This window comes from Mus caroli, chromosome X (genome assembly GCF_900094665.2).
Source record: "Mus caroli chromosome X, CAROLI_EIJ_v1.1, whole genome shotgun sequence".
NCBI classification, from domain to species: domain Eukaryota; kingdom Metazoa; phylum Chordata; class Mammalia; order Rodentia; family Muridae; genus Mus; species Mus caroli.
In genome coordinates, this window is record NC_034589.1 from 104,960,921 (window position 1) to 104,978,074 (window position 17,154).

Consider the following 17,154-nt stretch of genomic DNA (forward strand, 5'->3'; position numbering starts at 1 on the left):
TAAGACAAGGAGATCTCTGAGTTCAAGGTCAGGCAGGGACAAAACAAGTCTCGGATTCAGGCATGGTGGTACACACCTTTAATCTGGGGTACACCTTCTGCTGGAAGACTACATAAGGACATTGGAAGGAAGATTCACTCTTTTTCGCCTGCTTGCATTTACTTGCCAGCACATCTGTTGGAATCTAACTACTACAGAAGACCAGCTGAAACAACTAACATTGTGGGATTGAGCAACTACTAGATCCTTGGACTTGCCATTCACAGCTGACCTTTGTTGGGAGTTGGATTACAGACTATAAGTCATCGTAACAAATTCCCTTACTATATAGAGACTATCCATAAGTTCTGTGACTCTAGAGAACTCTGATACAGAAGTTGGTACTGGGATTGGTTCTAAAAGGATCAGAAGTATAAGAATGAATCTTTTAAGAATCTGGAGTTGGTTTAATAATTCACCAGCACCTTCAAATGCTGAAACCTCTCCAGATATTCTTTGTCCTGGGAGCTTGGAGAATATTGAAGGCCCATGGTGGAAACTATATTTCAAACTTAAAGAAGCTAATGACTTTGATTATCTTGATCCTTCAATTGTAACTGAATTAGGTGACCCAGTGTACCAAATTTTCTACAATTTGGGAGAAAAAAATCAGAAAATGATTTTGCTGGATTGTTACTTTTAGTATTTCTGGAAAAATTGATGAAGGAAAGGAATGAGCTGTATGATACAATTGAACGACTTCAAATGCAAATAAACAATCTAAAGGTTTCTAAATGTGCCCTTGAAGAGGATTTTCTCCTCAGCAGCTATAGAGCTTGAGTTGCAGAAAATGAAACTGAGGCCTTCATTATAAGGTTGGCTGAATCTCAGGGAAAATTCAAGTCTCAGCAGTTAAAGTAAGGGCGTAGTTGGCAAAGAATGGGATCCTATAACTTGGGATGAGGATGTGTGGGAGGACCCTGTTGAAGCTGAGAACTCTGAATCTTCAGATTCTCAAGGGTTTACTTTACCTGAGGAAGTAGCCCCACCCCTTGAAATAATGCCTCTTTCACATGAGGAAATTAATCCCTCAGAGTCTGATAAATAGCAGTGACTTTCTCTGAAGAAAATGCCAGACAAGACAATATTGACATTCCTCAAGGCCCACTAATAGTTTCTTCTAGACCTATAACCAGACACAAGGCAAAACAGGCTCCTAGAGGGGAGGTAGAAAGTGTAGTCCATGAAGAAATTCACTACACTACTAAGGAGCTTAATGAGTTTGCTAATTCATTCAAGCAGAAGTCTGGGGAATGTGTGGGAATGGATTTTAAGGGTGTGAGATAATGGTAGAAGGAACATAAAACTAGAGCAGGTTGAGTTTATTGACATGGGACTTCTGAGTGGAGATTCTAGGTTTAACATGGAAGCTCGCACAATTAAAAAAAAAAAAGCCTCGGAAGTTTGTTTGAATGGTTGGCTGAAACATTTATCAAAAGATGGCCTACTTAAAAGGAGATGGAGATGCCTGATATCCCTTGGCTTAGTGTTGATGAAGGGATTTTTTAAGGTTCAAGGAAATTGCAATGACAGAGTGTAAAACCTAATTCTCCACAATGGGAAAGCCCAGAAGATATGCCCTTCGTGAATCCTATAAGAAGCAAACTGGTGAGGGGTCACCAGCACATCTGAAGAGTTTTGTTTTTGGCCTTTACCTTCTGCCAGACCTTAGGGTTGGAGATACTGTTGCTCAATTAGATGAATAAAACACAAGGGTTCAATTGGGCCCCAAGGTAGTAAGAGCCAGGTGGTAGCATTGAATCACCAGAGACAAGGTGATTGTAGTTGTTATAATGGGCAGCTCAGACAAAACGTTTATAATGACCTAGCCTGTAATGGTCAGCACAGGAAAGGTGAAATTTATAATGCCTCATATGGACCTTTGGTACTGGCTAATCAGTCATGGTGTTTCCAAGCATGAAATAGATAGGAAGCCTACTGCATATATGTCTGATCTGTATAAGTAGAAAAATTCTCACACAAATGAAAGAAAGGCTACATTGGATTGTGGCAAAAGGCAATCTTGACCAGTTCTTAGGGTTTTACTGATATGAACAGACACCATAACCATAACAAGTCTTATAAAAGACAAATTTAATTGGAGCTGGCTTACAGGTTCAGAGGTTCAGTCCANTATCTTCAAGGCAGGAAGCATGGCAGCATCTAGGCAGGAATGGTATAGGCAGAGATGAGAGTTCTACATCTTCATCTGAAGACTACTAGTGAAAGACTCATTTCCAGGCAGCTAGGGTGAGGGCCTTAAGTCCACATCCAAAGTGAAACACCTACTCTAACAAGGCCACACCTCCTAATAGAGCTACTCCCTGGGCCAAGCATCAAACCGTCACAAACAGTGAATCAGTTTTCAGACTTGAGCCAGTTTGCAGATCCCAAACCCCTTGAATGAGGGGTGGCCAGGTTCCCCTGAGGAAGGATCTTGATAAGATTCCTAAGTTTTGTTGTTAACCCTTCTCCAATTCTTCCCCAGAGGGACATACGGCCTTTTAAAAGGGTAATTATACACTGGGAGAAAGGAAATAATCAAACTTCCCAGGATCTATTGGATACTGGTTCTGAATTGACAATGATCCCAGGAGATCCCAAGAAACATTGTGGCCCTCCAGTTAGAGTATGGAGGACAGGTGATTAATGGAGTTTTGACTGATGTCCAACTTACAGTAGGTCAAGTAGGTCCCCAAACACATCCTGTGGTCATTTCCCCAGTTCCAGAATGTATAACTGGGATTGATAATAGAAATTGGCAGAATTCTCACATTGGTTCCCTGACCTGTGGAGTGAGGGCTATTATGGTTGGAAAGGCTAAATAGAAGGCTTTAGAGTTGCCTCTGCCAATGAAAATAGTGAATCAAAACCAGTATCGTATTCCTGGAGGAATTAAAGAAATTATTGACACCATCAAGGACTTGAAAGATGCAGGGATGGTCATTCCCGACACATCTCCTTTAACTCTCCTATCTGGCCAGTGCAGAAGACAGATCATGGAGAACAACAGTTGACTATTGAAAAGTAAATCAGGTAGTAACTCCAATTGCAGCTGCTGTAACAGATATAGTTTCATTACTTGAACAAATTAACACATCTCCTGGCACCTGGTATGCAGCTATTGATCTGACAAAAGCCTTCTTCTCAATACCTGTCCATAAGGACCACCAGAAGCAATTTGCTTTCAGTCGGCAAGACCAGCAGTATATGTTCATAGTTTTTCTCAAGGCTATATTCACTCTCCTGCCCTGTGTCATAACTTAAAAGGATCTTGATTATCTGTTATTCCACAAAATATCACATTGGTGCAATATATTGATGACATTATGCTGATTGGACCAAGTGAGCGGGAAGTAGCAACCACTTTGGACTCATTGGTAACACACATGCATATCAGAGGATGGGAAATAAATCCAAACAAAATTCAAGGACCTCGGTGAAATTCCTAGGAGTCAGTGATGTGGGGCATGTAGAGATGTTCTTTCTAAGGTGAAAGATAAGTTATTTCACCTGGTCCTTCCCATCACCAAGAAAGAAGCACAATGTTTAGTGGGTCTATTTGGATTCTGGAGACAGTACATTTCTCACTTGGGTGTGTTACTCAGGCCCATTTGCCAAGTGGCTCAGAAAGCTGCTAGCTTTGTGTGGGGCCTGGAATAAGAAAAGGCTTTTCAATAGGTCCAGGCTGCTCTACCACTTGAACCATATGATCCAGTAGACCCGATGGTACTTGAGGTGTCAGTGGCAGATAGAGATGCTGTTTGTAGCCTCTGACAGGCTCCTGTAGGTGAATCACAGAAGAGACCTTTGGGATTTTGGAGCAAAACTCTACCATCATCTGCAGACAACTATTCTCCCTTTGAAAAACAGCTCTTGGCCTGCTATTGGGCCTTAGTGGAAACTGAACGTTTGACAATAGGACACCAAGTTACCATGCGACCTGAACTACCCATCATGAGCTAGGTGCTATCAGACCCTTCAAGTCATAAAGTAGGACGTGCACAGCAGCAGTCTATTATCAAATGGAAATGGTATATATGTAATCAGGCCCAAGCAGGTCCTAAAGGCACAAGCAAGTTACATGAAGAAGTTGCTCAAATGCCTGTGGTTTCTATTCCTATTACAATGCCATCTGCTTCCAAGCATGTGCCTATAGCCTCATGGGGTGTTCCCTATGATCAGCTGACTGAAGAAGAGAAGACTAGGGCCTAGTTTACTGATGGCTCTGCACAGTATGCAGGCACCACCCAGAAGTGGACAGCTGCAGCATTACAACCCCTGTCTGGGTCAAACTTGAAAGATACAGGTGAAGGGAAATCTTCATAGTGGGCAGAACATGGTATTAGTTTGTTTGGAGGAAGAAATGACCAGATGTACCATTGTTCACTGACTCATGGACTGTAGCCAATGTATTGGCTGAATTGTCAGGGACTTGGAAAGATCGTGATTGGAAAATTGGTGAGAAAGACATCTGGGGAAGAAGTATGTGGATAGATCTCTCCAAATNNGCAAAGGATGTGAAGATATTTGTGTCCCATGTAAATGCTCACCAAAAGGTGACTTCAGCTGAGGAGGAGTTCAAAAATCAAGTGGATAAGATGACCTGTTCTGTGGACAGTCAGCCTTTCCCTAGCCATTCCTGTCATTGCTCAATGAGAACATGAACAAAGTGGCCATGGTGGCTAATATGGGGGTTGTGCTTGGGTTCAACAATACAGACTTCCACTCACCAAGGCTAACCTGGCTACAGCTGCTGCTGAATGCCAAATCTGCCAACAGCATAAACCAACACTGAGCCCCAGATATTCCTCAAGGTGAGCAGCCAGCAACCTGATGGCAGGTTAACTACATTGGACCACTTCCTTCGTGGAAAGGACATTTTGTTCTTACTGGAGTAGATGTTTATTGTGGTTATAGATTTTCCTTTCCTGACCATTATGCTTCTGCCAAAACTACCATCTGTGGACTTACAGAATGCCTTATCCATCATCATGGTATTCCACACAGTATTGCTTCTGACCAAAGAACTCATTTCACAGCCAGAGAAGTGCAACAGTGGGCCCATGATCATGGAATCCATTAGTCTTACCATGTTTCCCATCATCCTGAAGCAGCTAGTCTGATAGAAAGATGGAATGGCTTTTTGAAGATGCAGTTACAATGTCAATTAGGTGGCAGCAATGTGGAGGGCTGGGGCAGAGTTCTTCAGAAAGCAGTATATGCTTTGAATCAGTGTCCGATATAAGGTACGGTTTCTCCCATAGCCAGGATCCATGGGTAAAGGAATCAAGGGGTGGAAGAGGAACCAAGGGGTGGACTTAAAGGAATCCACCTAGGTATGGCATGGAAACTCTTCCCTGAGGATAGATTTCAGTGTGGGGAGCGGGTGTGGCGGCAGTCCCAAAGGCGCCAGGGACTGTAGCTAAGTCGTATGACTTGCATCTGACTTCCTCATATAAGCCACAAACATTGAGAGCTGTGCAGGTGTACCAGGTTACTGGCGAAGCCATTTTGGTGGAGATATGCCCCTGCTGCCCTGATTAGCTGAAGCTGCGTGCCTGGTGAGGTGATGTGGCCTGCTGTGAGTGGATGGGAACTGATAGTATATAAGNGTGAGAGGCCCAGGGCTCGGGGTCTTTCGCCTACACAGTCAATGCGCAGCCCAATAAACTTGTGCAGAAGGATCCTATTGTGGTGTCTTTCTTGCTGGCGAGTCAGGCATCCCACATTTCAGAGTACTAGTTGTGATACCTATGATCAGCACAGATACTTTGTTAGTCAAGTGCTCTATCAGTGAGCTACAGCTCTAATCAGTAAGTGTTGCATTTAATAGAATTGTACATCATTTATATCTTGGTGGTAACAACCAGTTTAATATAGGTAAGGACTACTTAATGAGAGATAATCCATACCATGCACTGTAACATCAGGTTGGGAAAGCCATAGAACCTAGAGTTAAATCTTCTACTGCCACTTTCCTAAACCAATATAATTTCTAAGTTCATTATAAGTACTTACCTTATAATCATAGCTAAGTGTAGCCCTCAACCTTCACCAAAAAATGATTCATTTTTGCAGCAAAGGCCAGATAGAAATCCACAACTAGTTAAAATGCTCAGAAAAACTGTGGTGTCCATCTCCATTGGATACATCTGAAACCCCCTATACGGAAGGCTCAGGGAATATTTCAGAAAAAGTGCAGAAAGATTATGGGACAGAAAATCAATATGTATGCATGAAGATAGTATCTTTGGCATGACAGGGAAACTGTACCTATGACATCTCAATAATGTGGCTATCTAAACAAGACCTGCATAATCATTTTATAAATTATTTATTTTATCATTGCGATTGTGATATAATTCCAACATTTCTCTCTTCCATTTCCTTTCTCCAATCCTCCACCTCTTCTCTTGCTCTTTTTCAAATTCATGGTCTCTTCCCCCCCCCCCCATTAACTGTTGTTACATTTAGCTTTGAGAATCATTGCTTTAAATATAAATATACTTAAACAGTCCTGGGCTGTATAAGACAGCTCAGGCTCAGCAAGAAATGGAGAGTAAACCAGTAATCCTTGTTCCTTCTTGGAGTCTGCTTCAGTTCCTACTTCCAGGTTCTTGCTTTGAGTTCCTATTCTGCATGATAGACTCTAAGGTATAAGATGAAGTACTGCCCCACCAATCTGATTTTGTCATGGTGTTTATCACATTAAGAGAAAGTAAACTAGGACATCCAAGTTTCTGTGAGTAAGCCCAATAAATCCACTGGTTCGTCAAAGTACACATGGATAGAACCGTTAGTTTGGGTTGCTATTGGTGCTTCGTCTGAAATCAGTAGATATTTCTTTATATCTCCCCAGAAAGAGTCCATGCAACAGTAGACATGTCAACACTGCCCAAGCCCCATCCTGTTTTCTTTGATTTTTCTTTCTTTATTCTTTCTTTCTTTCCTTTCCTTCCTCCCTGCTTTTCTTTCTTTCCTTTTTTATTCTCATGACAAATATAAACTGTGTAGCCTGGCTGGCCTAATAGGCCAGCTTCAAACTTAGAACAATCTTTCTGCCCCAGCCTACAGTACTGAGATTATAGGCATGAAGCATCATGCTTAGTGTTCTAATGCTTTTTGTCCTTATATAATATTAGAGTATATGGTTTTTTTGTTGGACAAATGATAGGTTGAGGGATAGCATTTACAATCAAAATTTTTCTACAGTTAAAAATTTCATCACTTTCTAGAAAAAATGTTTGCATCATTAAAAGCAAAAGCAGAAACAAGAATTAAGCCAAGGCAATTTGAAGCATTAATTTGTGAATAGTAGTTTGATTGCATTTCAAATGATGTCTTAGTTCTAAGGGATTCTAAATTTATTCCGCTGAACTCTTGTTTTCCTTTCCTTAGTGATCATTTGTATTCAACTAGATCAATGTTTATTTCAAATGAACTTGGGGTTTCTTAACCTTTTGTTATTGTTTTTCCAATTAAGATACCTGATAATTATCTGAAAAGAGAAGGAACAAAAGTTATGAGGTTAAATAAGAATGAATCCTTTAAAATCTCTAATTGGTCCAGAGCTTCTTTTAAGTTTAGAAAAGTAGCTTTGTGTGCACTAAACAGACTTTACAAAAGGTCAAGTGACCCCTTCTTCTGGCTTACTGCATCAGTAGAGATGGAGTTATATAATTTTTCATATAGGAGTGAACAAAGTATTTGAAATAGTATGCAAAGTGTGGGTTCATGAATAAAATAGGAGGAAAGCATGCAAGTACCAAACCTACACTTACGAAAGCAATGATGCAGATCCCCATGATAAATGAAACATGCTTGAAGAAAGGATGCTAGTCTGCTTTAGGAGCAGTAATTACAGGGCAAATTTTACCTAGTAGGAAACAGAATGAAGTAGAACAAAACAACTGCACTCAAATTTCTGTAAGTCATTTTAAAAACCAGTTTCAGAAATTTACCATCATTTGCACATACATTAAATTAGAGAGCAACATTTGATAAAGTGAATTGAAGTTTTAAAGAAATAGTTTTTCTACAGTGATTCTAATTCATGTAATTGTATCAAATATGTAAAGATACCTATAGATAATGGCAGTAAAAGTGGATAAAATATGTTACATGGCATTAATACTTCATTCAGTGCAAATCAGAGTCCATTTAGCCCATTCCTCTAGCTGCTAGAGGAAATGCTAGAGTCTAGTAGTTCTTTGGTAAGGAGAACACCAAAGACCCCCTAAGAAAAACACATTAGCTTCTTTTTTTAAAGGGTTATTTATTATTATATCTAAGAACACTGTAGCTGTCTTCAGATGCACCAGAAGAGGACGTCAGATCTCATTACGGATGGTTGTGAGCCACCATGAGGTTGCTGGGCTTTAAACTCAGGACCTTCAGAAGAGCAGTTGGTGCTCTTAACCACTGAGCCATCTCTCCAGCCCCCAGAACATTACCTTTTGAGTATGACAGCTGCACTAGTCATATTCTACACGTAGATGAATCTTTTGAATTGTTTTGAATCCATCTCTATCCAGGGCCAATTTATTTTTTTATTATTTTTATTCACTTTACATCCCAATCACAGTCCCCCTCTTTTCTATTTTCAGTCCCACACTTACAAATCCCTCCCCCATTGCCCCTTCCTATTTCCTCAGAGAAGGGGAGCTCCATTTGAGTACCATCTCACCCTGGGGCATCTAGTTTCAGCAGGTCTAGGCACATTCTCTCCCACTGATACCAAAGCAAGCAGTCCTAGTAGGGGGAAGGGGATAAAATGGCAGGGAACAGAGAATTGATACAGCAGGGCCAAATTCTTAAGTCAAAGTACTCCTTGAGTTTTAAAAATTTTTTTATTTATTTTTCTTTTTTTAATTAATTTATTTTTTTACACTCCGTATTCCATTCCCCGCCCCCCCTCCACCCTCCAACTGTTCCACATCCCACACCTCCTCCCCAAATCCCTGTTTCCGTGTGGATGCCCCCACCCTACCTGACCTGTAAACTCCCTGGGCCCTCCAGTCTCTTGAGGGTTGGGTGCATCATCTCTGAATGAACACAGACCCAGAAGTCTTCTACTGTATGTGTGTTGGGAGCCTCATATCAGCTGGTGTATGCTGTCTGGTTGGTGGTCCAGTGTTTGAGAAATCTTTGGGGTCTAGATTAATTGAGACTGCTGGTCCTCCTACAGGATCGCCCTTCACCTCAGCTTCTCTCAGCCTTCCCTAATTCAACAACAGGTGTCAGCTGCTTCTGTCCATTGGTTGGGTGCAAATATCTGATCTGACTCTTTCAGTTGCTTGTTGGGTCTTTTGGAGGGCAGTCATGATCGGTCTCTTTTTGTAAGCACTCCACAACCTCAGTAATAGTGTCAGGCCTTGGGACCTCCCCTTGAACTGGATCCCACTTTGGGCCTGTCGCTGGACCTTCTTTTCCTCAGGCTCCTCTCCATTTCCACCCCTATAATTCTTTCAGACAGGAACAATTATGGGTCAGAGATGTGACTGTGGGATGGCAACCCCCTCCCTCATTTGATGTCCTGTCATCCTGCTGGAGGTCGGCTCTATAAGTTCCCTCTCCCTACTGTCAGGCATTTCATCTAAGGTCCTTCCCTTTGATTCCTTTGAGTCCTGAGAGTCTCTTACCTCTCAGGTCTCTGGTGCATTCTGGAGGGTTCCCCCAACCTCCTATTTCCTGAGGTTGCCTGTTTCCATTCTTTCTGCTTCCCCTCAGGGCTTCAGCCCTTTTCCCTCACCCAATACCAGATCAGGTCGTCCGTCCCCCCCCATTTCCCTGTCCCAGATCCCTCCCTCCCTCCCCACTAGTGATTGATTTCTTCTCTATCCCAAGTGGGACTGAGGCGTCCTCACTTGGGCACTTCAGTTTGTTTACCTTTTTGAGTTCTGTAGAACTGTATCTTGGGTATTCTGTACTTTTTTTTTTCCCTTTCGGCTAATATCCACTTATTAGTGAGCACATACCATGCATGTCTTTTTGGGTCTGAGTTACCTCACTCTGGATGATATTTTCTAGTTCTATCCATTTGCCTGCAAAACTCAGAATGTCCTCATTCTTAATAGCTGAGTAGTATTCCATTGTGTAAATGAACCACATTTTCTGTATCTATTATTCTGTCGTGGGACATCTAGGTTATTTCCAGCTTCTGGCTATCACAAATAATGCCGCTATGAACATAGTGAATGTAACACATGCCCCTGTGGCATGGTGGGGCATCTTTTGGGTATATTCCCAAGAGTGGTATAGCTGGGTCTTCAGGTAGATCTAATTCCAATTTTCTGAGGAACCTCCAGATTGATTTCCAGCGTGGTTGTAGCAGTTTGCAATCCCACCATCAATGGAGCAGTGTTCCTCTTTCTCTGCATCCTCTCCAGTATGTGTTGTCACCTGAGGTTTTGATCTTAGCCATTCTAATTGGTGTAAGGTGGAATCTCAGGGTCTTATTTTATTAGATATTTTCTTTATTTACATTTCAAATGTTATCCCTTTTCCTGGTTTTCCCTCTGAAAACCTCCTATCCCTTCCCTCTTCCGCCTGTTCACCAATCTGCCCACTCTCTCTTCCCTGTCCTGGCATTCCCCAACACTGGGGCATCGAGCCTTCACAGGACGAAGGGCCTCTCCTCTCATTGATATCCAACAAGGCCATCCTCTGCTACATATGCAACTGGAGCCATGGGTCCCTCCATGTGTACTCTTTAGTTGGTGGTTTATTCCCTGGGAGCTCTGGGGTGTCTGGTTGGTTGATATTGTTGTTTCTCCTGTGGGGCTGCAAAACCCTTCAGCTCCTTGGGTCCTTTCTCAACCTCCTCTATTAAGGACCCTGTGCTCATATGCAGTTGCCAAACCCAGACACTATTTTGGATGCCAATAAGTGCTTGCTGACAGGAGCCTCTTGAGAGGCTCTGCCAGTGCCTGACAAATACAGAAGTGGATGCTCACAGCCAACCAATGGACTGAACACAGGGTCTTCTTGAGTTTCTTCAATCTCTCTTTCCCACCTTTTGTTCTTGGAAAGCAATAATAATAGTATTGGTATCCTAAATACTTTGCGTTATGAAGCATTGTGATAAGCACTGTATGGCAGGTTATCACATTCTCATTAGCAATAGATACTATCATTATTCTGTCTGCTATACACACAGGTCAAACACTTACCACATCCCTGCAATTTAAAAAATATTTAGTTTTAAAGATTTATTTATATATGTATATGGGGCTTTGTGAATTTATGCATACCACATGCATACAGGGGCCCATGGAGGCTAGAAGGTGTTAGATACCCTGGAACTAGAGTTACAGATGGTTGTGAGTCACCATGTGGGTGCTAGGAACTGAATCTAGGCCCTCTGTAAGAACAGTTAAGTGCTCTTAACCACTGAGCCATCTCTCCAGCCTCCTCTCACATTATCTTAAATTATGTGTTGGAATGTGTACATGTGTGTTCAGGTGCCCACAAAGTTCCAAAGAGTTTATCAGATTTCCTACAGCTGGAGCCACAGACAATTATAATCAATTCATTGTGGGTGCTGGAACCAAATTCCAATCTTCTGCTATAATACATGCTTTTTTCCTGCTAAGCCATCTCTCAAACCCTACACCCTTGAGTTTTAACTTCTATAATAATTAATCTAAACACTTACTCATCTTGGCTATCAAACATTTTACACCTTGTTGACCCAACATCTTGCCCCTGCCCACCTTTTACTTACTGACCTCTATTATAATGATTTTTATCAAGACTTTTAGAGGTTCTTTATTTATGTGTCTTCAACTTTAATCTCTAACTCCCCCAACTGTCAGAATCCTGGCTATTCAAATATTGTAAAGAATGCAGTCGATTAAGGAAACGAATAATTATCTGACAGGTACCTCTACCGTTTGTTAGGGATGACTGCATTATGTAGAAGAGACTATATAAGATAGCTTCCTCAACATCTGGCATTTTATTGATTGAAGTAACATGTAAGATTGACTATATTGCCTACTGATCCTATGTGATTAGTGACAAACTAAAAGACAAGGTTCTAAATACAAATACCCTATGATCCTACAATAGAGGGATTTTTCTCTTGTATAAACTTATCTAAATGACATTCAAGGCTGTGACCTAGTTATTAGAGCTGCGAGCTATATAAATTAAACTAACAAGAATTATTGATACATCAAGCATTGGAGGCGTGGGCAGAAAAAGCCTTTTAATAGCTTGAAATAGTAGTTGTATCCTTACAATCTATTACATTTTGCTAGGCATGCTTGAATGCCTATAATCCCAGAATTTGAGAGAACAAAACAAGTTTGAAGATGTCCAGGACAACAAAGCAAGATCCTGTTTCAAAAACAAAATGACATTTGGAGAGATGGCTGAGCAGTTAAGAGCACTTGCTCTTTCAGAGGACTTGGGTTTGATTCTCAGCACCCACAGTAGCTCACAACCATCTATTTAACTCCAGTTTCAGAGGACCTGACACCATTTCCTGGCCTCTGTGGGTACCAGGCATGCATACTCTATCTACACAGACATACATGCAGGCAAAATACTCATTCTATCTACACAGACATACATGCAGGCAAAATACTCATAGACATACAATAAAATTAAAAACAAAACAAAGTCTGTGTTTTTATAAAAAAAATACTAATAAGAATATTAAAACTTCTTTAGCTTTGAGGAATGTGAAACCTACCATGTAGTCTTATGAACATATTTAGCCATGAATTTGTCTTCTAAAGGGATTCATAATGATTTTCCTTCATGTGTATGAAAACAAAAAGATGGCCTAGTCGGCCATCAATGGAAAGAGAGGCCCATTGGACTTGCAAACTTTATATGCCCCAATATAGGGGAATGCCAAGGCCAAAAGAATGGGAATGGGTGGGTAGGGAAGTGGGGGGCGCTATGGGGGACTTTTGGGATAGCATTGGAAATGTAATTGAGGAAAATATGTAATAAAAATATTAAAAATCAAAAAAAAATTTTTTTTACCATCTTACATTAATTCTTTTGAAGACCTTGAAAGGACCTGAATCATTTGAATGTCTGTATGTGATATTTCTCTCCTTCCAACAGTTTTAAAAATCTATCATCTGGGAAGGAAAGTTGCTTCTGTTCTACTTCAAACTTACACTTTGCCCTCCTGTTTCCCTTCTCCACTAGTTAGGCAACACAAAGAGTTTTAATTGGTATCAGGCTTTGACAAAGGAGTCATAGGCATATTTTATCCAAATTAAAAGCATGCCAAATTAGCGTCAGAGGGAGGCAAGACAAGTCAGATGCCACTTCAGTACTTAACAAAAATCTTATAAAACTGCCATTTTTGTTTGCTATTTATACTGTAGCAGTGTATTAAGTTGTCTTACCCTTTAAGTATGCTACTGGGGACAAACCTGTTGCCTGTTACAGAATATTCACTTTATCCCACTGATTCTGGCATTTTCTGGCTTTGTACCTATCTATGTAAAGCTCATTAGAATGATATACATGTGAACTTAAGACAGCGACCAAATTTTCACTTGAACATTGTGTGTTCCCCTTCTTTGAACCCCAAACATCCTAATATTCCTCTCCTTATCAGAACTTTACTGAGGGAAGAAATAATTCACTTTTGAGAAGAAAAACACAACACAAAGAAAAACAAACTTTAAAAGAGGGGTCTGTTAGTTGGAAATCATTTATTGCCTCTATAAAAGTTTAAATAAAAACTCTACAAAAATTCACATTAAAATCTGATATGGTTTTAAGGAGATAATATGTTTCAGAGGTAGTACCAGTAAAATGGAATGCAGGATTGCTAAAAGGGATTACTCAGTAAGTTAATGCAAAATAAAATTTCAATGAAGAACAAAATATACCCCGTATACAATTTAATGGAACAATCATAATTATATTAGCATGAAAATATCCCTTTCTTTTCCCACCCCTTGGCAAATCTGTTCTTAATAAAGGCTTGTTTATGTCAAGTGTAGGGTCATAAGTTAGTTGGCTATTTCATTAGAATATTACAAAGCATAGCTTGGCAAAGGGCATGGCAGAGTGCTGTCTGTCAAGGTTAACACAGCTTCAAAAAGAAATCTAGCCACCATTTAGAAACAGTGGCACAGGTACCACTTCAAAGCACAAAACTTTTTTTTTTAATTTGGGGGATTTGATTAAAAATAAATTTTATTAAAAGGACACACCATTCCTGGTATTTCATTACTACCTCACAGATAAAAGGCAGCAGTTAAAAATTTCAGAATTTTGTTGGTGATTATAAACAATCAGGCTAAGTGGCTGAACACTCCTCCACAAAAAGGGAGACAAAGTCATTTTGATCAATGTCTGTCTACATCCACCACTTAACATTTCTCTAACAAACTGGTAGGACTCCCTAATATAAGGACCCTAAAAGTAGCTGTTTCCATCTTTGCAGAAATGAGCTCTTGGACATCTTTTGAGGTGTTGATATTAACAATATACAGAACACAGGATGTGACTGGGCCACGACATTTTTTTCTCCAATAGTAACAAACATTTCTAACACTGATTTCTGCTGCTGTGTAAAAGTCCTGTTGATAACTGACCTTACAACAAAACATCCCCAGGTTCCCTAAACAGGCCAATTTTCTTCTAACATTTTCTTTACATGTGTTAATTTTCCTATTCTCCAGGGCAACTGCAATTTTCATTTCTTACAACTAATTTTAGCTTCACTGAATGAGGAAGGTACCTTCTTTTCATTGTTATTGTAGTTTCAGTGTTGCACTTTTAACTTGCATTTTAGAAGATAAGTACTCTCAGATATACATTAGAAAGTCCTTGATATCCTTACATTAAGCATTTAAATGCAGTAAAGTAGGAAAAAATTCCCATTTACTTCTGCTTCTCAGAGTAACGCTTCTGATAGTGTAATATGTTTTAATACTGTCAAGGAAATACTAGTTTGTTGATTTTCACTATCAGCCACAAATATGCTCATGAAAACAGCCAGTAGTTATCATTTTTCCTGGTCTTTAAAAAAAAAACTCAAAGCCAAATCCACTACATACATATGAAAAATATGTTTCCATTATAGTAGTTTCATGGTTTTCCTATTGAAGTTCTTGGTATTGAACTGGGGCCTTGTGTACATGCTAAGCAAGTGTCCCAGTTTTTTTTTTTGTTGTTGTTGTTGTTGTTTTTTGTTTTGTTTTTTTATCTTGACTTCTTCAAGGTCATTGCTATATTTTCAATCTGCCAAGGAAGATTGTTTTTGCATTGAAAAAGCTATTTACTTTGGAACTGGCTATAGAACACCACCATTTGGCACTTCCAGTGTGACGGAAGCATGATAGAGCTTTAGGTGACATGTGGAGACAGGAAAAAAAAAAACTGTCAAGGAACTCAGACCATTGCATACGTGTCACTTGAATGAATCCAAGGCATCTGGTTTATCGGGTCAGCTGCCAGCAGAAAATGAAAAGTAGTGTGGCACACATGAAACAGTCCTCTGGTCATGACAGAAGGGAGAGCCACAATTCATACCACTGGAGCACCTCCCAGAAGACAGATAGGCAGAACAAGAATGCCCCCCCGGGGGACAGAGACTACTCTGATTACAGCTAGTTAGACTATGAGCGTTCTAGAAAAGGATACTCTTATGATGACAGCATAGAATCATGAAGTAAGGATTGAGAAAAATGCAGAAAAAGAGATATCGGAAATGGTCCCGGAAATCCTCATCTCCTGAAAGAAGGAGCCCAGACTGCAAGGAATAACCCAGAATTCTACACAGGAAAAACCTACATTGAAGAAGCAAAGGAGGAAGAGAAGGAGGAGGAGGTGGAGGAGGAGGAGGAGGACCTGGTACTCACCTGCACTGGGGGAGCACACATTCTTCCCTCAAAGCTCAGGATGATGCAGGAACAGATTGTAGATAAAAACATCTTAGTGTACCATAGGATGAGTTAGGAGGATGTGAAGAAATCAATCAATGGTTATATCAACAATGTCAATATCTCCAATATAAGTATTATTATTCAAAAGCTCCTTCAAGAGAACATAGTCAGAGGGAGAGGATTGCTGTCCAGACCTGTTCTGCAAGCGCAGAGTGCTTCTCCAATCTTCTCTCAGGTTTATGCAGCTTTGGTGGCAATAATCAACTCAAAAGTCCCACAGACTGGAGAATTAATCTTCAAGAGACTAATTCCTAATTTTCAGGAGGGATATTGAAGGAATTATAGGCAATTTTGCATGAATGCTTCAAAATTTGTGGTATATCTTATTAACCAAAATATGGCATATGAAGCTCTGTGCTTGGAGATGCTCACTTTGCTCGTAGAGAAACCAACAGATGACAGTGTTGAAGTGGTATCAGCTTACTCAAGGAGTGTGGTCTCAAGTTAATCCAGATGTCACCAAGGGGAATCAATGCAATCTTTGAACTCCTGTGAAACATTCTACAGCAGTCTGAGATTGACAGAAGAGTTCAGTATATGATTAAAGTGATCTTTGCTGTACAGAAGGATGGATTCAAGGACCAGTCTGTTATTCTGGAAGAACTTGATTTAATGGAAGAGGACTATCAGTTTATACATATGCACCCCTTGGAGGATGACTACAATCCAGAACATGTTCTTAATGTTTTCAAGATGGATCCTTATTTTATGGAAAGTGAAGAGAAGAAGTACAAGGCTATTAAAAAAGAAATCCCATGAAGGAGACAGTGATTCAAACACAGACCAAGAAGCTGTAAGTATTGAAGATGAGGAGGAGGGAGAGAAGGAAGAAGAAGAAGAGGAAGGAGGACAAAACGTAACTATCCGACAAAACAGAGGAGCTAGAGAAAGTACCCAAGGAGCTAAAGGAGTCTGCAACCCTATAGGTGGAACAACATTATGAACTAACCAGTACCCTGGAGCTCTTGACTCTAGCTGCATATGTATCAGTAGATGCCCTTATGCCCTTGTTGGCCATCATTGGGAAGAGAGACCCCTTGGTCTAGCAAACTTTATATGCTTCTGTACAGGGGAATGCCAGGGCCAAGAAGTGGGAGTGTGAGGTAGGGGAGGGGAGTGGGGGGTGAGGGTATGGGGGACTTTTGGGATAGCATTTGAAATGTAAATGAAGAAAATACCTAAT

The 17,154-nt window shown here is 40.4% G+C and overlaps 1 pseudogene; it reads left to right on the forward strand.

Moving 5' to 3' along the window:
- The first annotated feature begins 15,489 nt into the window (after positions 1–15,489).
- LOC110287493 overlaps positions 15,490–17,154 on the forward strand; it is a 3,264-nt pseudogene continuing 1,599 nt past the window's right edge.